Genomic DNA, 26,330 nt, shown 5'->3' on the forward strand with positions numbered 1-26,330 from the left:
GTGTGTGCCACCACATCCATGTAATTTTTTCTAATTTTAGTAGAGATGAGGTTTCACTGTGTTGGCCAAGCAGTCTCAAACTCCTGACTTCAGGTGACCCACCCGCCTCAGCCTCCCAAAATGCTGAGATTGCAGGCGTGAGCCATGGCGTCCGGCCTTGACAGTGAAATAAACTGTTTCCTGTAGGAGTTTATTTAATGTGCACAGATTGGGCCACATGGGCTCCTGAAATATAGACATTTTATCTTCTTCAATTTAGTATCTGTTAAAATATTTTTTTACTTTGTTCTTCTCTATGTGTAAGCCAACAGTTTATTATTTGTGACTTTGGGCAAGGCACTTAAACTCACTCAAACATCTGAGTGTAAAATAATATAACTTACCTTTAAAAATTATTTTCAATGGCAAATGAGATTATATATCTAATGAGCTTGGCAATAAATGAGTGTGGACTGTGTTAAGTTTAATAAATCTTTAGTAAAGTAAAGGATTTTATATTCCTCTGACATCTTTGCAGAGCACAAATATTTAAATAAAAGTGGCTCTTCTTCATGATGGTTCTTCTGTGTTTGTGCCTGGGGGCTCTGAAGACCCATCCTTAACTTTTGTGTGTGTGTATGTCCCCAGTTATGGCACAACACCATTTCACAGAAATATGATCCATTTCAGTTTGCTCTTTGTCCAAATGTTTATCAAATCCACTGTCTCTTCACCTCTGAAGCCCTTGTCCTAATCCAGGACTTTATCTCTGATCTGGGCTTAGACAACAATCTTCTAATTAATCTTTCTGCCTCTGATCTTTCTCTTTCAACTCATTCTCTACACAGTTGCTGGAGGATTCTCATTGCATTGTAATTGTTTCATGTAATTTTCATGCTTAAAAGCATTTTTTAAAAACCCACATTGCTTAAGGGTTATAAGCCTCTCATTCCCCTAGATTTGCCCTTTTTCTGAACACTGCTTGGGCTTTGGGCATGTTATTGTATTGGCCTGGAGTTCCCTTCCCTGTCTTTCAGCTTGGCAAAATCTTTGTGAAATTTAGCTTTTATACTACCTACTTTGAGAAGGCTTCCCTGACTGCTTCCCACCTACCAATGGCATTCTAAATAAATCTCCATCCTAGCTCTTATGCCACTATTATTAAAATTACCTTTGTTTGCACCTGCTTGCTTCTTTCTTTCCTTCCTTCCTTCCTTCCCTCCCTCCCTCCCTCCCTCCCTCCCTCCCTCCTTCCTTCCTTCCTTCCTTCCTTCCTTCCTTCCTTCCTTCCTTCCTTCCTTCCTTCCTTCCTTCCCTCTCTCTCTCTCTCTCTCTCTCTCTCTCTCTTTCTTTGTCATTTGAGACAGGGTTTCACTCTTTCCCCAAGAGTGCAGTTGTGCCATACTGGCTAACTTCAGCCTTGAACTCCTGGGCTGAAGCGATCCTCTCACTGCAGGCTTTCGAGTATCTAGGACCACAGACATGAGCCACCAGGCCTGGCTAATTTTTTAAATTTTTTGTAGAGACAAGGTCTCATTACATTACCCAGGCTGGTCTATAACTCCTAGACTCAAGCAGTCCTCCCACCTCAGCCTCCAAAGTGCTGGGATTACAGGCATAAGCCACCATGCTTGGCCCTGTCTTTTCTTTTCTATGCCTTCTCCATGACCTTAGATTTGAAGTGCAAAATCTATGTTTTGGTTATCCCTGTTTCATCTAGCATGTGGTAGTGCCATAATCCTATTCTATGGCAGTCTCCTTAGCCAGACCTTAGCAATGCTATGTCAATCACTGAGAACTCACACAGAGCCTGATCCATAGAAAATGACCAATGCACACTTTTAAGCATATTTTCTGTTGGCCATGGGTCCGTCAGAAAGGAAGTTCCAATTTCCTGAAGGCAGAAGCAGCTTGTACCCTGCACTGGTGGGAAAGGCACCGGGCCTCTTCCCCCAATTTTAGATTTTATTTCTTCCTTTATCTTTGAGGCTGTACTCAAATCCCAAGGCCAGCTAATTGTACTGAAAACTACAGTGCTGTGTTATGTGCTGCCTTAATAGGAGCTCATCAGTGCCTCTTTAACATGAAGTGTTGGAGTTATTTTAGTCTTGCTAGTCTTAGTTTATTTTGAGTAGTCAGACCAACACTGATCCATGTGTCTTACACCAGTGGTTCTCAATTTTTTTTTTCCCCAATGTCTTGCCTTAGACGACGTTTGAGAATTTGTCAGAACAGGGCCTGGAGGGAATAAAAAGGAGGTGAGACATCTCTGTAGAGATCATCAACATGGCCCGTCTCTCCCTATTAGCCAAGTAAATTCACTCATTAGAAGAATGACATCATCAGGACTGTTTCTGAGAAAGTCTACTTCTGCTCCTCACCATATGTAGAAATATAATTTCATATTAAAGATCAAGCATTCAGACATCATCCTGGTGCATACATCAGGATTGTAAAGATAAATGCTTTGGAAATGTCATCTGAGGAAGGTAATGTTTGACATAGAAAAGAGAAGACTTGTGGGAACATGGCTGCTGTTTTTAATATTGTGTTATGAAATTGGGAGCAAAGGTGTTCTGTTGCCTGCAGAAGGTGAAATTAGGGCCCATTAATGGGTGAAAGAAGCAAGACGATTTGGGCTCAGACCAAGGAAAGGAATAAGCGTTTACCATGCTTGGCCTTAGTGGGTAAGATCGCTCATTTTTGTATCACTACATCCCTATATGTTAAAGATTATTATTCCTTTTTTCTCCATATAAGGAAACCAAGACTCAGGAAGTATCCTGCCCTGTTCACAGGGGCAGAGGTGGATTTGAGCCCAGGTCTTAGAAGACAGAGGCCGTGGCCTTTTCCCTGTGCCTTTCTGCCTTCTGGACCTGTGGAATAGAGCAGTTCACTCATGCCTGGGCCATTCTGTGCACCAGTGCCCCTCTCTTAAGGGAAGATATTCAGTCAGAGTGTGTAACCCCAGTAATTCAGGCATTGGGTGCAAGGTTGCATAAGATGACTTTTAAGACCGCATCCAAATGTCGGACCCTATGCTTCCAATTTAAACAGGAGTAAATGAACAGATCGCAGTTTAAAAGCTTCATGGTGTCTTTATATTCTCCCCCCTGCTCTGCACCAATTGGCATGTCTGTTCTCTCAGGACCGCAGGATAACCTTCTTGAAAGACATCTCATATCCCACCCCAACTCCGAAAATTTTAGTAACTCCTGTTTGCCTATGGAATAACCAAAATAATATGGAATGAATGAATGAAGAAATAAACAAACAATGAAGGCACATTTTCCTTTTCAAAACTTGTCATATTATTTTGAGCTCATGTTGGCCCCTTTGTAGAGCTTGTCCTTCTGGGAAACCCATCTTCTTACGTTTCCGTGCTCTGTCTTCTGTAACCAGGCTGTTCTGCCAGGCTAAAATGTGCTCCTTTCTGATAGCCTTACTTTAGTCCTTTCCCTCCTCAAAGGCTCACCTCTAATGTCACCACTTCCATGAAGCTTTTTCCCAGTGCTCAGCCAGAAGTGGTCTCTGTCATTTGAAACTAAGGCATGAATACCTTGCATCTGCTGTAGAGCTTGGATCCCAGTCCATGTGGTTTTAGGATTGCGTGTGCCCTTGTCTTGTCTCCTCACTAAATTGTGGGTTTCCTAAGGGCAGGGCCTGGTTCAGAGTCATTCCTGCCTGTCCCCCTACAATGCCTCAGTGTTCCAGCATGGGGTCCAACATGCATCATGTAATCAAAGCTCAATGGGATGTGTTGAGCTGATAGCAGATCTAAGTCATCAAGTCGACTCTCAGAGCAAACCTTTGTAACATGTTGTAGTGTCTGGGGTTACCATGGTTTATTAGAGACAAAGAAGAGGAACACATTTTACCTGTTAATTCTTGCTCCAATATTTTTAGACTTCTTATGAAGGATAAAAAGAAGAAAAAAGTGAGAGCTTTGTCGACAGTGAAAAAGCAGAAATCTATTATCTTCACCAAGTTTGTGCTCATTCTTCTCAGAAGGAATTTAATTTGTCTTTTATTTTTTAACATCCCCGTAATTATTTCCTTTTAAAGAATTTCCATTTTGAAAAGAAAATTCAGTCTCAGAGAGGTTAATTAACTTGCCCAAGAAAATGGCAGAACTGTCTAGACCCAACGATTTTGCTTTTCCTCATACTCCACTCGACCTTCAAACTGTAAACTGTGATGATGTCTTGGGGGCATCATCAGTGGCTTTGGGAGGTACTTGAGCCAAGGCCTACTCCTGCAGGAGGATATCTTGCATAGCGTTTTAAAAATACACAAAATAATAATGCAACTGGTACTCAAAGTTAGCAGATTTGACTTTTTCTGATATGTGTTTCAGATGATGAGAGAGAATGAGCGCTAAAGAGCCATTTTATGTCCTTAATTTATCACTGTTTAATCAGTTATTAGTACATCTTTAGAAGAAAAATTAGTGGTAAGAAGCAGTGTCTCATCAGTCTGTAGAAAACTAAAGAAAAAAAAATCAGCTAAAGATATGTATGTATACAACATTTGCTTTATTTATACACACCAAGCTATGCAATTTTTTTTTTTTAGGTAAAAATAGACAGTAGGAAATCATGCCATAATCTAAGATTCTCTTTTTAGCATGAGTCTGTTTGGTCTGGGAAATCAAATGAGTGATCTGCAGAGAGCTGTCCCAATTTCTGGAGTATTATTTATCAGTGAAAGAAAGGACATTGGGCTGGGAGTTAGGTCCCTAAGCCTGACTCTACCATCATTCTGATGAGCATGAAATTTCATCTCTTCAGTTCTCAGTTGTTTTCCATTTACAAAAGGATTACATTGAATTAGAACAGAGGTTCTCACCCTCAGCAGTGTTGATATTTTGGGCTGGATAATTTTTGTAGTGGGGGGTTGTTCTGTGCCTTGTAGGATATTTAGCAGCATCCCTGGCCTCTACCCACTAGATACCTCTAGCAACCCTATCCAAAGTTGTGACCATCAAAAATGTTTCCAGATTGCCAAATGTTCCCTGGAGGGCATGATTACCCCTGGTTGAGAAGGGGCTAGAAGCCGGTTTTATATCCAGTAAATATTTTTTGAGAACATCACATTGGGAAGGCTCTGGGCTGTGTGTCAGGAATGCAGAGGTGGAAAGAGTCAATGCTCTTCTTCATGGAGCTTCCAATCCAGTGGAGAAAGGATGTCATCAGCCTGTTTTGAGACACAAAAACAGGTGTTGTAATCAGGCAAGTGTTGGAGCTAGGAATCTTCTGGGCCATTATTCTGGGGATACATAAGCCCCTGATAAATCAGTCTCTTCTTAAAAAATGATGTCTTTATTTGGCTATTGGCTCTTAAGATAAATGGGGGAAACAAACACTCATTTCGGGAAGGAGAGCTATTGCAAAAGAGCCTCGCAAATAGATGGGGAAATGACAAGTGAATATAAAATGGGCACTGGAGCGCAATGATTCTTAGCACTTAATTCCCATCTTTCTCTAGGGTAATAATTTGGGTGTGTGTTTCCCCTCTTGGATGCCTTCTCACAAGAGGTGAGACCTGGTGCCTGGTGCAACCTTTCTTAACCCTTAATTTTCGAATTCCTCTGGGGTATTAATATTGTAATGGGATTATCAGGACATTGTAAACACAGTTTTCTTTGAGAGTGAAACTGCCTTTGCGAAGATTATGGCAGCAAGAGAGGTCTAGAAGGGCTGACTCCATCTTCTTTCTAGCCTCACAGGTTGGCTATCCACACTCATTCTATAATTTGGGCATAGACCAAGCTAACCATATGAAGAATTTAGTTGATAGTTTAACTTTGAAGCAAAAATGATAATAGTCCCTCCCTGAAACTGACCCTCTCCTTGTGTGGGAACTGAAACCGCCTTTGTAAGACTAATGAAAAGCCATGAGATTAGGATTATGGAAGGGACCAGAATGCTCCTAAAATGTAGGCATAGGTTACTTTGCTATCGTGGGTTACTGTACTGAAGGTCACAAGCTTTGTAACTTCCCCAGTTGCTCCTGTGGATAACATTGCCATTGTAGAACCTACGGTTGATCTTTTGAGATTCTTTCAGACTATTGCATTCTGGGGACTGACTAACCCATCTGGACCTGTGACTTATGACTCAACTGGTCCTGCACCCCCTACCGAGAGACTGATTCAGCACACAAATACCATTTTCCATATCTCTATGATTTCATTCCCAACCAGTCAGCAGTACCCCTTCCCTAGCCCACTGCCCATCAAATTATCCATAAGAACCCTAGGCTCTGAGTTCTCCGGGAGGATGATTTGAACAATAAACTGTTTTCTGTTTGACTAGCCCTGCATTAATTAAACTGTTTTTTCTACAAAAAAAAAAAACTGCTGTTCTCAGCGCATTGACTTTTTTGGTAAGCAGACAAGACAAACCCACTGGGTAATTACAAGAGGGGGAAGAAAAAGTCATATTTAGAAGTTGGTTCTTTTTCTAAAAGGAATATATTGGTGGAATATAAAATTGACAGGCATCAAAGCACACAGAGGTTAAGATCCAGGCTTAGGAGTAGAGTATTTGTGTTCAGAGTCCTGGCTCACTCACTTATTAGCTGTGCAATCTCAGGCAAGTTACCTGTGCTCTCTGCAGTTTGGTTTGTTCTGTAGTAAAATGGAGATAAAATATTCACCTCCCAAGATTGTTATGAGGATTAAAGGAGTTTGTGCTGAACCCGGCACATGGAAATCACTCATAAGGTTTTTTTGAGTTGGAGTCTCACTCTGTCGCCCAGGCTGGAGTGCAGTGGCATGATCTTGGCTCACTGTAACCTCTGCCTCCCGGGTTCAAGCAGTTCTCCCTGCCTCAGCCTCCTGAGTAGCTGGGGTTACAGGTGCCTGCCACCGCATCCAGCTATTTAAGATTTTTGAAATAAATTCTGACAAGTCTGGGAAACACTGGGTGACTTCAATAAGGAACTGGCTGTTAGTTCATGAGCAGATTTTTTTGCAAACTATTGTGTTTAGAGGACCAAGTTACGCTCTTCTTGGCCCCTTCTGACTCTTCAGACATAAGCACAGGCCTAGTACTGGCTCACATTATTTATAAAATGGGGAAAATTAAACATTACCTATCCTAGGGCAGATGCTTGAACCAGAAGATTTCTGGAAAATCCATCCCAGCTCTAAAACCTCTGATTCTGAATTGTGCTGGATTCTTACAAATTCTCTTTAGCTTCTTTGGCTCTGTAAAATATAAACATTGATCTTATCCTCACCATATTAGGATTTAGGAGAGATGCTGTAGCTTATTGGGAGAAGAAATACTTTGTAAGTTAGGGATAAAAATGTACCTAGATTGACTACTTAAAAAGTATTGGACTCACTTTTCTTTCTCTTTTCAGATTTGTTCTCTTGTTATGCCTTTCTCCTTATTTATCTCCCTTCCCTAATGCCTCAAATCCCAGTGAATGTCCTTTAGAATACAGACTTTGTTTATATATTTCCCTGCCAGAAGCGAAACATTCAGTTTTCAGTTTTCACTGCACATTGTCCCTGCAATGTGTTATGGTGAGGGAGTCATTAGAACTGCAAAATAATGGTCTTTTAAAGTTGGACATCTCCCTGCCCATCATCCTTTCCCTTATCACCTTTTCCCTTGACTAGTACAGACAGCCCATCTCTGTTGATTGTTGACTGATGGCTTCCACAGGGAAAGCCAGAGTTATCTTCAACTTTCTGATCTGCCTTTGCCTTGCCCATAGGCATCTTATGATTGCTTAATCCTCTTAGAACCCAGCTTAGGGAACTCAAAATTCCCATGGTCAACCTAAGCAATAAATATTCATTAATCGACTGTTCCTGAAAGAGCATTTACCCAGAAGACAGGAAACCAACACCCTTGCACAACAACATCAAGAGCCATTTCCCTTTGTTACTGGGGCACCAGGCTCTGCACCAGGTGCTGGGGATGAGAGTGAGAAAGTCAGTCAAGGTTTCTGTCACCATAACCCTTATAGTTTCCTGGGGACTTATTAAATAATTATACAAATGCTTATCAAATTTCTGTGGTATTAGGTACTATCAGAGAAAAGTTGCACAGATAAATATTTCATGAAATTGACGTGGGATGTTAAGGAAGATTACAGGATGATTAGTCTGACTCCTTTACTTGTACTTACCCCAAGACCTCACTCACACCCACAATACAAAGTTGCAACCTTGTTTCCTGTTTCTGGAATCCTTGCAAAGGAGATTTAGATCACAGAGTCTAGATAAAATGGGGCTTGGGATTCTAACAAACAAACAACCTGGAGACCAGTGGGGAAGAACCTTCTACCTTTAAACTGATGCTTCTGAGTGATTGGTTTAGCTTCTGGGGATTAGGGAAGCTCAGAGGATGGAGGGTGATTGACATTTCTAGACTCATCAGATTCACACATGGCCCCAGGGAAAATCTTTGGAAGTTTGTGCAGGGAGAATAGTAAAAAGAAGGCTGTTGACTGAAGAGCTAACATCTAGCTGGAATGGATAGCTTCCCATACCTGGTTTGCAGCTTTCAAGATGGAATCTGAGAAAGGCTAAAGAAGGAAGGTACACCTTTCCAGGTAGCCCAACTAGGCAACCAATCTGGAGGGTGGCAGATGTTGCAGTCTCTCTTTTGGCTGACGCACTGAACATCAGTAATGGAAAGGTCCCAGAGCTGACTCAAGTTAGTGATTCTGATACCTGGAACCAGAATCACCTGAAAGCTGGCAACCATAGAGAAACCCAGGGCATAGATTTTTTTATTTTTATTTTTTATTATTAGTTTTTTGAGACAGAATCTTGTTTTATCGCCCAGGCTGGGGTGCAGTGACACGATCTCGGCTCACTGCAACCTCTGCCTCCTGGGTTGGAGCGATTCTCCTGCATCAGGCTCCTGAGTAGCTGGGACTACAGGTACCTGCCACCACACCTGGCTAATTTTTGTATTTTTAGTAGCAACAGGGTTTCACCATGTTGGTCAGGGGGTTGCAAACTCCTGACTTCAAGTGATCCACCCACCTTAGCCTCCCAAAGTGCTGGGATTACAGGCATGAACCACTGTGCCCGGGTCAGGGCATAGATTTATAAAGACAGAATGAGGACAGTCTCAAGGGACAGAGATGGGGGTGGAGAATCTGTATATTTTTAAACATCTATACTGAACCCCATGTAAAGGAGTCCATGGGCAAGCCTGAGCCAGTCAAGCCTCTTGTAGTGGATGCCATCATTCTGTTCATTATTTTAAATATAGTAGTCATTTCTGGAATCCTCCTTAGAAAATCATGATTTCAATATTTTAATTTATGTAAATGTATGCTCCCTGGAACCAGGTCAGAATACTTTTAAGATTGTGCCTCTTTGGGAAATCAAATGTCTGTTCTTAATCTTAGAATGAATATTTAGTGAAGGTGCGCATTCCTGTGAGGAGTGTGTGGGTATCAGTGAGCCATCAGTCAACAGTCAACAGAGATGGGCCGTCTGTGTATGTGTATATGTGTATAAGCATGCTCACATGGTGTTTTCAGTAGGCGTTTCCAAAGTATTAACGGTTGAGACATGGTAATCTCAGATGTCGTTTGATATGACCCAGTATGAGGGCCCAAGCTCTCGGTTCTATTTTGATTACACACATGTGACACAGAGCACCATATAGGTGAGATGCTTTATTAAGTGTTTAAGGCTACTATTATTTACCTAAAAAGGACACTATTTGCCGCCATGACTTTGGTGGGGCTATTTTAAAAGGCATTAGTTCATTTCATCTACAAGTAGTTACATGCCAGAACTGTACTAAGTTCATTCAGAGATAACAAGCGCCTGATAAGTGACCACAGAGTCTTTCGGTTTAGTTGGGCAAACAACTAGCGTAAGTGACCGTGGCTCCAATGTCATGTGATAAGGGATATGTATTCAAATCTCTAGCCCCCACAAAGTGCCTGACACTCACAAGGTGTTCATTAAATGGGAAGGATTCTCCTGGAGTAGGGTGGACCAGCACCAAAAGACCTGAAATCTCTTCCCAGTCCCTATTTCCCATGGGCACCTTGACTACTAATCTAGTTTCTATTGCTTCTGCAGGTTGGGGCTGGGAGCTTCTGATTCAGCCACGTGTGTGCTGTTTCCATAGTTATATGATCAGAGTGACTAATTCATCAAAGATAAGTTTCTAAAGCCTCATGGAGTAATATCTCTGCACTGATAACACTCTTTCTTCCTTTAAGATTGGTGTGTGTTTTCTCTGTCTTTTATAAAACACCCAAAATAATCCAGAAGGTCTTTAAGCGTCATTCAATTCATCACCATTTATTACTATTCTGTGCAAAAAGAATATGCTAAGCATTTTACATACATGATTTTAATTTTACAACATTCATAGGAGGTTTTATAATCTCCATTTTACAAAGGGAGAAATAGAAGCATAGATAGCTGAATTATTAATTTGCCAATTATTAACTTGCTAAGTACATAATCAGAAAATAATGGAGTTAGGATTCAAATCCATGTTTGTCTAATTTCCAAGTTCACAAAAAAATTTCTGTTACACTGTCTCTCTCTCTATATATATATATGTCATATATATGTGACATATGTATGACATTGGAGGCTGTCATTCATTATCTGAATTTCAGAGACATTTAGAGAATATCTGATTTTGAATCTATAAGATATAGTCTCTCTATAAAGATTTTGATTTGTCTTCAGACACACAAAGATTAGCTAAGCATGTGTTTGACCATGTAGCAAACACTAGAGATACAATGTTGAGATACAGTCTAATAAAACAGAGAACTGTAAAAATCAAATTAAATAATTGTAATTCAGCGATTGCTGTGAAAGGTAAGTCCTCACTTCTCAGCTCTGGAAGACCCTGATGAGCAATACAAGCTGTTAAATCTTATGTCAGTCCTTGCAGAGATCATCCTGAATCAGGGGCTTGCACAAAGACCATGTATAAAGGAAACTGAAAAACAACCACCACCTCCCTCTACTTCTTGTTGAGCACATGTTCAGTGTTGAGTGAGTGAGTCACATGAGCTTGCAAATGAAGCAAGTGTTTTAGGGAGAGAGAAAAATAAGTTTGTGGGCAAATGACTCCATCGTTTCCTAGGGTTAATGATACCGATTTTGCTCCATGGCATGTAAGAACAGTGGCTTTGAGAAGTAGTTGGTAATCAGCAGCAAAAGGCCAAGGATAGCATCTGTGGTAATGAGAGAAACTTTCTTGAAGTTTCTCTGTCCACAAATAGGAAGACTTTGATTTATCTTCATTTATCCAATCTTTGAGTTTGGAACAATTTGTACACACAGTACCTTAAACAGCAAGCTTAGCAGATCTGAAAAAGTTATACTTAGGGTGTCAGGATCAGTTGCTGGTATTTGAATTGAGAGAGGGAAAGCGAGTGGGAGTAAGGACCAGAAAAGTGTGTCCCCAACTTGCCCGATCGTAATCTCTACTTGGGCTTGTATCAGTTAATTATGTCTGTAACTTGTTTATATGGCAACCTCATCTGTACCGATTGCATTTGTTTAGTTCCCACTGTAAGGTGGATGGGGATGAGCTGGTCTAGATGAAGCTTGGCGGATAGGGTCGCTCGTCTTTGGTCTCAGCTGGGCTGGCTCATGAGTCTCTGGTTGCCTATTCTGAGTTGGGCACAGCAGAGGTTTACATGTCTCTCATCCTTCTCCCGAGACAGTGGTTAGCTAAGGCACCTTCTTCTCACCACAGTGTCAAAGGTGCCAGAATCAATGCAAGTGCCCAAGTGCTTTCTAAATTTTGGTCCAAGAATATCTGATATTCTATTGCACAGAGGGCAGGTACAAAGGAACGTGAAGAACTGGAGCCCATTACTATGTTCTACCCTAGGTCCCTTATTAAATATGTTCAGTCTAAACATACATAAATATACTAATATAGAAATATTTGTATAAGTATCTATAGTATAGATATTCATATTAATATTTTATAAATAAACACTTACTAAAATGTTTTTATAAGAACATTTATAAAAATACATTCGTATTTTTAAAATATGACTTAATATTTAAAAGGTTAATATTAATATTTATTTAAAATATTAAATATTTTATACATGTATGTTTTCTCTATTAATTGCTTTCTTTTCTTTTTTTATTTCTTTTTGTAGAGACAGAGTCTCGCTATAATGCCCAGGCTGGTCTAAAACTCCGGGCCCCAGTTGATCCTCCTGCCTTGGCCTCCCAAAGTGCTGAGATTACAGGTATGAGCCACCAGGCCGAGCCTCGATTGAGTTTTGAATAATGCTCTCTATGAGTGGCACCTGAGCTGCTGACTCTTCTCATCAAGTGACTTTGAATCTAACATAAAACCTTTTGAGCATTATTATGATTTTTTACTTTGAGTGTTATTATGAACTAATCAAACGTATAAATGTGTACATGTGCATGCATTCAGTCATCTTGGAAACGTCAGCTTTCAAAGAAGCTCTGAATCTTTCTTCAGTGCTCTTTTTATAACAGATTTATTGAGATATAATTTACATACCGTACAATTTACCCCCTTTAAAATATACAATCCAAAGGCTTGTACAGAGTTGTGCGACCATTATTACCATAATAAATTCTAGAACGTTTTCATCAACTCACAAAGAAATCCTGTACCCTCTAGCTGTGACTCCCAAACCCCCATTCTTCAGTTTTTAGGCAAAGTTTGTGATAATTTTCAAAAAACATTTCTATTTTTGTGCTTTCCTAGAGCTTTGGAAATAACTGCGTTATCACATGTATCACATTGCAGGGCTATTATTTGTTCCATTTTCTGTCTCTTTTATGAATCTGTGACTTCCTTGAGGAGAAAACATTGTGCGTTATGGAACTTTATACTCTCAGCCCAATGACTGGTACATCTTGTGCTTCAAATAAGGATGGAAGGGAGGAAGGGAGGAAGGGAAGGAGGGAGGGAGGGAGGAAGGGAGGATAGGAGGGAGGGAGGAAGGGAGGAAGGGAGGGAGGGAATTTCATAAGCAAATATTTGATTTAGACTATAGAATATAGTCCAGAGAGAATATCTCCATGGGCTACTTTGGCAAAATTCATCAGGGAAAGAATAGCGTTTTTTTAAGGAAAATAAAAATCCTGAGTTTTGAACAGAAATCTTTCTCTGAATTAGCACCATCCTGGAAATTCTCAGATATTTTCTTCACAATCTCCACAGGATTCTCCACCTAGATCACCATTTATTTGCTTGTGTTAGTTCAGATATATATCTGGCTACAATTACAGAAAGACTTAAAAGTAACTCGGCCGGGCGCAGTGGCTCAAGCCTGTAATCCCAGCACTTTGGGAGGCCGAGACGGGCGGATCACGAGGTCAGGAGATCGAGACCATCCTGGTTAACATGGTGAAACCCCGTCTCTACTAAAAAATACAAAAAACTAGCCGGGCGAGGTGGTGGGCGCCTGTAGTCCCAGCTACTCGGGAGGCTGAGGCAGGAGAATGGCGTGAACCCGGGAGGCGGAGCTTGCAGTGAGCTGAGATCCGGCCACTGCACTCCAGCCTGGGTGACAGAGCGAGACTCCGTCTCAAAAAAAAAAAAAAAAAAGTAACTCATACGAGCTAAAAATTTATTTTTCTATGACATAAAAATTGCCTCATAGATGGTTGAGAACTGATAGGGTGACCCTGCTCTACAATATTGTCTAAGAAACTTATCTTGGGCTTCATTATTCTCCAGGATTCCATCTTCAGTTGTGCTATTTAGGATAACTTCCCATATTTCTCCATTCTAGCCAACTCAAGGGCAGGGGCTGTAGCCTTAAGGAAAAAACCTGGAAGTTACACACATCATTTCTGTATGCACCCCATTGGCAGATTGAATCATATGGCCACACCTGGTTGCACAGGGGCTGTGCAACAGACTCTTTATTCTGGCTGACCTTGCATCCAGCTCTAAGTTAAGTGTTAGTTTCTCTTTCTAAACGAAGAGGGGAAGAATGGATTTCAAGAGACAGCTAGCAATATGTTTCATACTGTTATTATAAGTACCAATTGGCAATGTAAAACAGTTATTGTTAATTTTTGTTGTTTTAAGTTTTATGTATTAACAGACCTTGACCCCAGAAAAGTTATTGTGACTTTTAAATGTATTTTTGCTATATTCTCCATGTTTAGATATATTTTATGACATTTAAAAGAAAATGGCACCTTCATAGCATGATTTTCTACTTTCATAATGGCAATTGTATTTCAGCTGAATTATGGAATCAGTAGGTTTTGGTAAGCCAGCCTGGAAAACTTACAATCACTTACAGTATTGTTTCTATGGGAAAATGGCTTTGAATTCTTAAGAGAATCTGACAAAGAAGTGTGCTTTTGGAATTAAACCCATTTGAAAGTTGGGAACTGCTAAATGCACTGAGGTTTGCACACATGAAATAGCAGATGAGATTTACTGGAATGTTTTCTCAGTAACGCCTTACGCAATGCTCCAGAAGCTTCCGTGCTCAGCCAAAACAAGTCCAGCCAGAGTCCCTTCCTTTCTCCATATGTTCCTCAGGCACACAACGGTTGGAGTCTCTTTTTCACTTCAAACATTTAGCTTTTCATCAGAAAGTTGGTTAGTCAGGAAGTTGTAGCTAGAGTAGCTGGGTGAGGATGTACTTAAGATGTTTGGATTATGAGCTAGATCAAGGCTGCTTTCTTACTCTGGGAATTAGCTAGAAATAAAATTGAGGCCTTTTGAAATAACACAAAGCATTTATGTATCATAATATTAAATAGCTGTTTATAGAATGGTTTGATTCCAAAGTTCTGGCTAAGTTTATCAAAGGAGTTTTATAATGCTTTTAAAGGTTTTTTTTTTTTTCTTTTTTCTTTCCCTACTGCCCTAAGCACATGCTTAGCCTGATAATTGGATAGTTTAACATTGATCATATAACTTAACTCCCAGTTCAGTCTCAACCAGACCAAAACATTCTCTTTCATGCACTTAGCAAGTATTTATTATATGCCTGTTAATAAAGTACTTGAATGACGTACCAGGCATCAGAAAATAGATGTTGAGTGAGACTGTCTCAAACCATGCTCTCAAGGAAGATTACCCTCTGTAGAAGAAGACATACATTGAACAAGCAGTTATAACAAGATGTGAGAAGGGTCATATTTGGGGGCATGCAGTGTGTTGTAGGAACAGATTTCAGGGACAGGGATGGATGCCTCAGTGTAAGAGTCATGGAAAGCCTCCCTAAGGGAGAATGAGGAGGTATGTCAGACACAGGCAGAGGCAGGGAGAATATTATGACATGTCTCACTCAGGTGATTATTACATCACTAGGGAAGTGGGGTACCAGAAGAAGAAAAGAGAGTTACCCTAACACCCATGACTTCTCTGTGAGAAAACAGTTAGCATAGAATTTGACACATAAATGTCAAAAATAAATAAATCAACGAATGGTGGAATTTCAGGCAATCTTGCTGATAGCAAGGAAAAGTTTTCTGCCTGTCCTAAGGAGTAATGACCTAACATATAACCTTCTTCCAGATAAGACTAATGCTTCTAAAATTGCTTAGCGACAGCTATACTGGTCAGAGGTTGAGGGATTTATTTTAAGAAAAAAGCTTAAAGAGATTGGAATGCAGTGAAGATATGAGATCATAAAATCAGAGCCTGAACCAACAGGAGCTCCAGAGGTAGTTGTGGTCGTATCTTCCATTTTAAACATAGGAGGTCAAGTTTCCAAATGTGTGCACTCGTGTGTGTGTGTGTGTGTGTGTGTGTGTTTAATGAGTTTACAAACTTCAGAGTGGAAAGCTCTGGAAAGAGTCTTCTACTGACTAAGGAGGTCTTTTCACAGCTGAGAAATAAAACAAAAATGATGAGTTAAAATTTTGGCCAGAGAGAAGTGTATTGGCATGTGAACTGAGGAATGCTTCTGGATTAAACCCGAGGAAGAAATCAGAAATGGATCTCTTCTCTTGGAAGGCCGTAAAAGAGTCAGAGCACTGGAGAAACTACCTTGAAACAGTGTAGAAAGAGTCGAGATTTATTTTATTCATATATATGAAATCATTAATTGTTTTATTTCTTCAAAGATACATCTTGAGCAACTAGTATGTGTTCAGCATTGGGGACACAGTGGTTAACAAGACACAATTTGTACTGTCATGAAAACATTTAGACTAGTGGGAAGTGACAGACTATTGAAAAAAATCTAGTAAATTCTAGGATGGAGAAAACAAATAAGGCTCCTGAAAAAGAGGGACAAGGGATAGTTAACCGCAATTTGGTGATGTGTATGTGAGGGATTTCTAATGAAGGTTTCCTGGAGGAAGTTATATATACTAAAATGTCTGGGAAATACATAGGGCATAACCAGGTGAAGGCAAGCAGGAACAGAGAAGGGAATAATGAGAGTTCCAGGGGTAACAAACAGCATGGGTTGTAAAAGCTCAGAGAAGTGAGAGCATGCTAGGGTTGGAGGAAACCCTGTGAGAACAGCAGGCCACATATGGTCAGCTGGTATAGATACAGCGCTAAGTTTACCTTCTACAGAGAAATGAGACAGGATTTCTGTTTTATCCTAGCAAACCACCCCATCCCCCTTCCCCACTCCAGGACTTTAGAGTAAAGCTCTTCAATAGCTATTCTGAAATCATTAGTGCTAATTTTCAAATATTCTACTTTCTCCTTTCAAGGACCAGGAGTGAAATTGCTGGTCCATTTGTGATTAGGTGGGAGCCATATAACTATGTTCTGCCAATGAGTTGTGGATGGCAATGAGTTGTGAATCAAAGGGTTGTGTCTCACTTCTGGGTCAGAGTTTTTACTTGACAGTGTAAGTCCCTCCAGATCTTTACCTCCTCCATGAATGACCTACCAATATTTTAAATAGTGTCTGCGCCATCATTCTGGGGCCCAGAATGAAACAGGGGTCCCAAATGGCACATGATTGACACAGTGTTGACACACAGAACTACCATTTTTTAAAGGCTTTTGTGAGATGTGGGTATTGTTTGTTACTGCAGCATAACCTAGCCCACGGTTTCAGACACAAAATAGAAAACAGAGTCAGGCACGGTGGCTCACATCTGTAATCTCACTGCTTTGGGAGGCCAAAGTGAGAGGATTACGTGAGGCCAAGAGTTGAAGACCAGCATGGACAACATAACAAGATCTGTCTCTATAAATGATTAAAAAAAAAAAAGAGGAAATGGAATGTCAAATTAATTTAATTAATAATTATTTTAAATTGTCCCACTTTGTTAGGCAGTATAGATTTAAAACCTGGAAAGAGCTACCGGCCAAGAGCTTAGAGATCATGGAGGAGACAGACTAATGATCAGGTCAATTGAAGTTCAGTGAGCAGGAAAAGTACAAGGCCTTGTGGGAGCACATAGGAGCACCAGGCACTCCCACCCAGAGGTGTGTAGAGGGTGGAGGAGGCTGAAACTGACTGGGAAAAGATGCAAAGGAGAAAGCCAGGTTGGAAAGACAGGAAATGATATTTCAGGCAATGAAAAGAGTGGGAGTAACAATATAGAGAGATGAAGCCTTGCCTTGAAGAATGGCAGCAAGTATTCTCCTTCTAAAGACTATGAAACCTGCCATTTTCTGAGCCAAGACTGAGAAGAGGTGTGTATTTGGGACTACAGAACATAAGATGTAAACTTTAGAGTCCATGGTTCCAGTGGATTTTCTGTAAAAGCCAAGTTAGGGCTCAAGAAAGAAAAGAGACAGAAATAACCAATAACCAAGCAGAGCTGATAGGAGGAACAATCTATGATTCCTTCAGAATCCTGCCTAGTGAGGCTCCAATGCGGTAACAGGCTTCCTGTTCAGACTCTGACATCTAAAGGGCTCTCTTTGTCTCTAGAAACAATAACAAAGAGAAGGAAGCAGGGGACAAAGCCAAGCCCACGTGACGTCACTGTACTTGATCCTAGAAACTGGAAATCTCTTAAAGCCAAAGTGTATGCATGGATATCTATTCAGTGGTTCTTTAACAAGAGGAAAAACCTGGCAGAACAGGAGTTTCAACTCACCAAGTGGCTTTTCAGGTGGAGGGTCTGTTTGCGATGATTTGGGTGTGGAACAGAGGGTGCACAGAGAAGTCACCCCAGTTTGCCTGAAACTGCTCCTCCTTACCTCATTATTGGCTGGTAGCCTTGCACTCAAATGCTGATTTTTCTTAGTTAAATATATGACAGTTTAAAAAAATTGACTTCACTTTCTATTCTAATGAGATGTTAGCAATTCTGTTTTTTCTGCTAATTACTGCATATCTTCCTACTGAAGACTCTCTCTCTATATATATATGTAATTATATATGTATTTATATACATACATGGATATATGTGTGAACATTTGTGTGTATATACACACACATACACACACACACACATATATATATAATGAAACTTTAATAACCTGCCTCTTGGGAGAATCCATCATTGATAAAAATACACTTGCCTTGGGTTGGTGATTTTCTGAGATTTCAATTTCAATAGCTTCTTCCATATTAGGCCTCTTTCACTTCAGAGGAAATAATTATATCCAGGTTTGGCTCTGTTCAATGGGGCATGACTATACCAGAATGAGTCTCTTCCCGAACGGAAAAAGAAAATTGAAAAGAAAAAGAAAAGGCCTGACACACCAGACCCCAAATTATTTAAATCCATTTTCAATGAAAAGCTTGGTAGCTTGGTAAAGACGATGACCTTTGAAGGAAAATTCCATTGAGAAATCCCATTTCCCATGTTGTAAGTTTAGAAGAATAAATTGCATTCGGGGAGGAGCGGGGAAGTTCCTTTAGACATTTAATAAAGCAGGTGGCCTAATTTGAATTTTCCCATTAGGTCTCCTGGAGCGACCTCAGAAATATGTTGGCCTTGCAAACTGTAACTCAGCCTTGGCTCTCTGTCTATAGGACTCACACAGTTTTTTATGAGCAGTAGAATTAGTGTCTGGATTACTTGAAACATCCAGCAGAAAGTTATTTGTTAGAGTGTTGGTTTTCTGATTTGCTGTAGACTATTAAATAAGTTTTCTTATTTTCTGCAGAATATTAATAATCTGACTTTCTAGTAGGCAAATGCCTCATCTCTCAGCCAGCCTACTTTTTTTCATCTCATCCTGTTTTTCTTTTTTTATATTTATTTTATTTATTTTTTAAATTTTTACTTTAAGTTCTGAGATACATGTGCTGAACATGCAGGCTTGTTACGTAGGAATACATGTGCCATGGTGGTTTGCTGCACCTATCAACCTGTCATCTAGATTTTAAGCCCCATATGCATTAGATATTTATCCTAGTGCTCTCCCTTCCCTTTCTCCCCAGCCCTCCGACAGGCCCTGGTATGTGATGCTTCCCCTCCTTGTATCCATGTGTTCTCAATGTTTAACTCCCACTTATGAGTGAGAACATGGGGTGTTTGGTTTTCTGTTTCTGTGTTAGTTTGCAGAGGATGGAGGTTTCCAGCTGCATCCATGTGCCTGCAAAGGACATGAACTCATTCTTGTTTTATGACTGCATAGTATTCCATGGTGTATATGTACCACATTTCTTTATTCAGTCTATCATTGATGGCATTTGGGTTGGTTCCAAGTCTTTGCTATTGTAAATAGTGCTGCAATAAACATATGTGTGCATGTATCTTTATAGTAGAATGATTAATAATCATTTGGGTATATACCCAGAATTGGGATTGCTGGGTCAAATGGTATTTCTGGTTCTAGATCTTTGAGGAATCGCCACACTGTCTTCCACAATGGTTGAACTAATTTACATTCTCACCAACAGTGTAAAAGTGTGCCTACTCTTTGCATCCTCGTCAGCATCTGTTTTTCTACCATGAGAGTCAATGGGGATGTTTTCATCGCACATACAGGGAGAGGGAGTTCTAGAAAGAACATCTGCTTCTGATAGGCTTGGTGTTGATGTCAGTCCTAATCAATCCAAATGTAGACATTCCCTCTCTGTGTGATGGGGCAAACCATGCAGAGTCAGTTGCATCCCTTTGTTTATTCAACCAATGACTATTGAAGGAACTTGGTGTGATGCACCAGTCACGGCCCCTGCCCTCATGTGGTATACAATCAGGAGGCAGAGTGAGAGACACTCAAGAAATAAGTAGGCCCATCATTATTTTTATTGTGAAAGTGTTACGCAAAAGAAGTGTAAGATGCAACGAGAAGGTATATCAGAGAGACTCATATGTATGGGTGCCCCCACACAGGCCAGTAATTTGGTATGTTTTCAAACAGATTAAAACATTTTAATTTGAAATAAAATGTTTAATTTGAATAAATGAAAACATTTAATTTTCATTTAATGGAAGTAGGAAGAAACTAATTAGAAAAATACTTACTCCATGTTACTAAAGGAATAGCAAACAAGCTCTTTGAGGACTATGTAAGAGAGCAAGATGGATGTTGATGTGGGCAGGCATAGCTTCATGATGTGCTTTTTTATAGGGTTTCAGCAGACTGTTCAGAGTGACAGATTTACTGGGTGAGAGGGGTATAGAACTTCCAGCTACCTACCTTTCACCTTTGTTTAGAGTAGTGACCCAATCCTAACTTCTGGGTTGGGTGCACAATTTCTTCCCATGCCATAGCTAGGAAGCATATAGAACGCTTCCAGAGCATTCACATATCCTAATGACTCTCATCTTTTATTTCTTGCTGCACCCATTGAGTCTATATGGCCATATGTTCCCATATAATGTTCCTGGGGAATCCCAGCAATAACTGGGTGAGATATTTGAGGGAAAGTTGCAGATCTTCCTAAAGTAGGTGAGAGAGAGAAAGGGTAAAAATTAAATAAGTACATTCTGTTACTGGCAATGCCACCTATGCATAACCCATGGGGTGGCAGGAAATTATAAATTCTCAACTAACCAGCTGACATAATAGACATTTGTGGAAAAGTCTCGAGGATCCTGAATTCATGAAACAGCTTCTTCTTTTGCCCTGGTTCCTCATGTTTTCTAGCAGCAAAATTACTCTGTCCCCTTGGTGCCTTGGAATGCTCCCAGCCTAAGCTCAGCCCACATCCAGACAGGCCAATGCTTTGGCAGCAAGCTGACCACACAAACCGTTGTAAACCGTGATAAAGTTCCTAGATATTTTGGCTACTTTAGCCTTTTATTACTGAAGGAATACATTACTTTTCTTCTTTAAATCAAGGGTGGTGTCTGTCACTTCCACCTCAGTTATCTCCCATGAACTTGAAGCTCTGTCCCTCCTCCCCGCTCCAACATGGCCACTGTCATTTTGGGATTCACCCCAGTCTTCCTGGCACATCCCTCTGGTGATTCCTGCCGCACAGCTGCACTCTGGCTCAGGGCAGGAGAGGAGCATGTGCAAATATGGGCCATCTCTGAGGGCTGGCCAGCACAGTTTTGGCCATGGGACTCTGGCTTCACAGCCCTCTCATGCCAGAGCTTCTGTACAGCTCAGAGATGGTGCCAAGGCAGACTGGAGTGGGTGTGCGGGAGGAGAACACAGACCCACAAAGGCCGGCTCCTGCTGTGCCAGGTCTCGTACTCTGACGTGGGGGCCCACTGACTGAGCACAAAAGAAGCCTTTCTTTCTGTCTCCATTTTCTGGGAATGCAGCCTGAATAGAGGCTACAGGACAGGAAATAGTTGATGGTGAAGGCTTAAAACATGGGCTTCGGAGTTAGTGAGAAGGGGATTTATATTTCTGTCCTCAAACTTACAAGCTATGTGACATTAGGCAGACGCCGACTCTCACGGAGCCTTAGTTTTCATATCTATAAAATGGGGATACTGACATCAGCCTGGAAGAATTATGATAATTATGTGAGATGAAGCATGCAAAATGCTGAGCACTGAGTCTGGCTCCAGAACCAATGACTATTAATAAGGACTGATTTCTCTGGGTTTTGCTAGAGTGTTTGCATGTGACTGTCCCTCCTCCTCCAAAAGGACAAATGTTAGGAAGAATATTTGGCTTGACTGAATTGGCAGCGGAGTAGCATCACATGCTTGCACTGCATGGCCCAGAATTACATCAGAGACATCATCTTCCCTGCACGCCTTACCACGCCTTCAAACAAGTGCTCCGTCTGGCACAAAGACCAAGAAAAGGTTCTGGTCCCTTGAGGTTGGAGAAGCAACAGCAAAGAAACAAGCTATTAATATTAATGTTCCAGGAAAAGAAGAAGAGAGAAAGGACACAGGCGCCCAGACAGAATGACTCCATATGGCTTTGATGTGTTCGTTTCCACAGCATGGGGAGCAGCATGGAGAATACAAAATAGTGAGGAGGAGGGAAATGAGGAGCTGGAGGTGTCCTGGCAGCATCTGAGAAATTATATGAGCTGTAGGGAGTAGGTTTTGTCCAGACAAAAAGTCAGCCAACCACACTACCATCTGCAACCATCAGAGAACAAGCCAGAAAGGGAAAGGGAAGCCCGGAGTGCCCTGTTTGTTCCAATTAGTGGGTGTAGGATATTTTCTGTAAGGGTCTGTTGTGCTAAACCCAGAGGACGTCCAGCATTATTGAGACCTCTTCCAAGTGTCTCCTCTGTGGGTCTCTTCAAGCAAAGTGCTTTAGTCCCTCTATTGAGATCCCGTTGTACCTCTCAATTTCTCACATGTATACATTCTCTGTTGCATAAGAGCCCAGCCTTTGCAGTCTGAACTGGATTAAGATCCCATCTGCACCTCTACCTGGCCATGATATATGTGGCCTATTACTCTAGCACCCAGAACCCCTATTTCCTCATCTATAAGTAGTTTAAGTAAAATAATAAGGTGAGGAAATAGTTTGTGAGGAATTGAAACGAAATAAGAGTGTACAGGACCTAACAACAGTGGTGGGTGTAAATATTAGAGCTCATTCTCTTTCTTTTTCCCATATCAGAGACAGCACAGAGCAAAAGGGTAAAGGAATCTATGGCAAATGGAAAAATCTCAGACTAATACGTTACTAGCAGCACAGGTATTGCAGACCCTGTTGTAAAAAGGGAGCTTCCTCGGGAATACTGCAGGCAAAGCCCCCATACATTGAGTGAACTTTGAGCCCTTTGTACAGATAGAAACTGAGACTACACTGCCAACCCAAGTAAAAAAGATCTCTGACATGTGAAGAACTATTCCAGCCTAGAGCACATGGGAGGTACAGCATTACATTAAAAGAACTTTTTGGAGACGGTAAAAAGAAGAGGAATTGTGCAGCTTCAGCTACCCCCATCTCACTGAGCTGAGATGATGTCTTGCTAAGTGTTTCCATCATTTCCTTAGTGATAAGGAATTGGGGTGTATAGCAGAAGTCCACCAAATAATATCTATAGGCTATTGTACATCATAAAACTTTAGTTAATTCTTCAGTAAAGTCTGTTTGCCATGTTTTACAGTAATTTTAGTATTGTTCAATTATTTCTTTGGATTATCTTTTGATCATCTTTGTAGGATCTCATATTAAATAAATCTTTAGGTATTAAACTCAACATGAATGGACTATATCTCAATATTTTGTTATCAACATTCTTTTTTCTTTTTTAGACGGAGTCTCGCTCTGTCACCCAGGCTGGAGTGCAGTGGCACAATCTAGGCTCACTGAAAGCTCCACCTCCCGGGTTCATGCCATTCATCTGCCTCAGCCTCCTGAGTAGCTGGGACTACAGGCGCCTGCCACCACGCCCGGCTAATTTTTTGTATTTTTAGTACAGATGGGGTTTCATCATGTTAGCCAGGATGGTATCAAACTCCTGACCTCATGATCTGCCTGCCTCGGCCTCCCAATGTTATCAATACTCTTTTTTCTAGAAAGAGTAAAACCTCATCAAGCAAATCCCGTTAAGAATGCTACATGAGAGAAAACACTTCTTTAGATAATCTTGGAATGGGGAAGACCCTTCTAAACACAAAGAGAAAATACTGACAAATTTGGCTACATAAGAATGGAACACTTCTGCCCAGGAAAAAAGCATGAAGAATGACAAATGAAGGATTGATTTTTCTCAACAGATAAAGAACTGTTGCAAATCATTGAGAGACCATTTGATGACAGAAAGAATAAATATGAACAGGTAAAAACATGAACAGACTGATCTGTGAAAAACAAAATTGGCTTATGAGCATATAAAAAAATGCTCAGCATCACTCATCATTAAATAAATAAAAATGTTAATAGCAATGAGAAAAGTTTCCCAGGTTAGATTGGAAAATATCAGAGTCTCATCATATTGGCAAAGTGTAAAGAAATATATATTCTCATCAAGGATTGGTATAAACTTTGGAGGGCAATTTGGCAATAATTGTCAAAGTTTTAAAAATGCTTGGTCAAGGACTGACATTTTAAATATTTTATCTCATTGATATGTCTGAACATATGAACAAAGATGCGTGCACATAGATTTTTTGCAGTTTGTAATATAATAAAGACTAGCGAGAAACTCAATTGGAAAGAGACTGTTAAATAAATGATAGTTCACCTTTAAAATGGAATACTACAAAGCTATGACAAAGAACAATGTGTGTGTATGTGTGTGTGAGTGTGTAGGGTGTATGTGTATACATTAAAAGTGTGGGGAATTAAGAATGTTATATTTGTATAAGGAAGTTTCTTGTGAAATTAAGTTAAAGTTAAATAAATGCTATTAGGCATTTGTCTTTTGATTTAAAATAATTATTTCTAGCATGTAGGACAGTACTTTCCACATAATGTATATACCCAAATATTCATTTAGTATGAAAAAGTAATTTGGATGAAATATTAAAAGAAAGTATCTTTTTATTGAGAGTAGACCCAGTGAATACCTTCATGTCCTTCTATACCCATCTTTAACCTCTTTTCCTGGGAGTGTAACACATGGAAAAGTACACGAAAAAATATACAGTTCAATAAATTATGACAAAATGGACATCGTATAACCACTAAACTGATAAAGAAATAGAACATACCCTCTCTTTTCACCTTCGAGTTCATGGATGCTTTGTCATTAGAGCCTCTGTTTCCTTACCTGTAAATTGGGGATATTGAAAATCATAACACGAATGTGCTTGTAAGATCACATGAGATAATGTTACTGTCGTGCTTATAAGTGATACAGAGTTCTGCAAATGGGGAAGATTATAGGTCATTCAGTTTGATTGATGTGTCAGAGGTTGGCAGGTACAATCAAAGCCCAAGGGCATCTTGCTCGAAGTCATCCCTATGGTCCTTACTATCCTGGGCAGATGTGATGTAGGGAAAACAGCTGCCCATTTATTTATGCTTAACATTCCAATAATAGAACACTGCACATTTATGCCTAGTGTTCCATTATTGGAACGCTGAGCATGTGGGAGTTATTTATATCTACTGCTCAAGGTCATCACCAAGGTCTGATTTTTCACACACGTCTGCAAATCAAAAAATTGCAACCTCCAGCATAAATGGGTTAATGGACTAAATGGAATTAACTGGTGGTCAATACTCTGCCACTACACTGAGAATAAACAATAAGCTTTTCTCCTTATTCTGAATCTGTAAGTTTTGCCAGGGAGCAGAAGAGATAGAGCCATGGAATCTCCTGGGAGACTCTCAGAGCGCTCGTTGGAATGGTCTACAATGACTAGGGGAGGAGTCACCTTGCAGTAGCCTCTAGGGATGTGGAGTGGTTTGCCTGCTCTGCCAGGTTCCTTCTAATGGCACTCTAGCTATGTGACCCTGGACAAGTTATTTAACCTTGTGCAGCATCAGCTACCCCATCTGTTTCAAGGCAAACTTAATCTCGGCCTTACAGGGTACTGTGTGGGTCTTTGTGAGATAATCCGTGCAAAGTGCCCAGTGAGATGTCTCACTCAGCCAGTGCTCAGACATGTTTACAGAGTGTTAATCTCTCAGAAGGAGCTGATTATCAACATTCTTTTGCCTAGAGAGAGGAAAGTCTATTTGCCATTTTATGCAGTTTATACACATAGATACTATTTGCCATATTATATAGTAATACATTTTACTGGACAATAATCTCACCAGATAATCTTGGTGGATGAGATTGCAGCATGTGGAGTACTTATATTCTTTAGGGCAGAAGAGTTTATGTGGATCTAGAGCGGAGTGGTGGTTTTATGACTCCTGTAGTACTCAGTTGATTCTCCATTGCTCCCAAATAGGTCTTTCTTTACTGATGACAGGGTCTCTCCATACAGTGACACATGGGGCTTGATGAGGGAAGATACGGTATGTGAAACTTACGTAGGGACAATGAGAGCAGGAACACTGTGGTTAGGCTTTATGCTTGTGTGGGCAGGGAAGTGGAGGGCAAAGGGAAAAGAGAGGAAGAGAAAATGACTCAGGAGTAGAAATGTGTAAAGCATGAGTTGAGAGCAAGAAACACTGAAATAGGATGTTCTCTTAGGGAAATACTAG

At 40.4% G+C, this 26,330-nt stretch overlaps 1 long non-coding RNA gene across 1 annotated transcript in view; it reads left to right on the forward strand.

Annotated features, from left to right (window-relative positions):
* The window catches only part of LOC119624864 (uncharacterized), a 292,341-nt gene that overhangs the window by 61,200 nt on the left and 204,811 nt on the right, over positions 1-26,330 (forward strand). The window contains exon 3 of the long non-coding RNA XR_012093754.1: positions 12,118-12,210. This is a non-coding gene — a long non-coding RNA (uncharacterized lncRNA). The remainder of the gene's footprint in view (positions 1-12,117; positions 12,211-26,330) is intronic.

Source organism: Chlorocebus sabaeus, chromosome 8, assembly GCF_047675955.1.
Source record: "Chlorocebus sabaeus isolate Y175 chromosome 8, mChlSab1.0.hap1, whole genome shotgun sequence".
Classification (NCBI taxonomy): domain Eukaryota; kingdom Metazoa; phylum Chordata; class Mammalia; order Primates; family Cercopithecidae; genus Chlorocebus; species Chlorocebus sabaeus.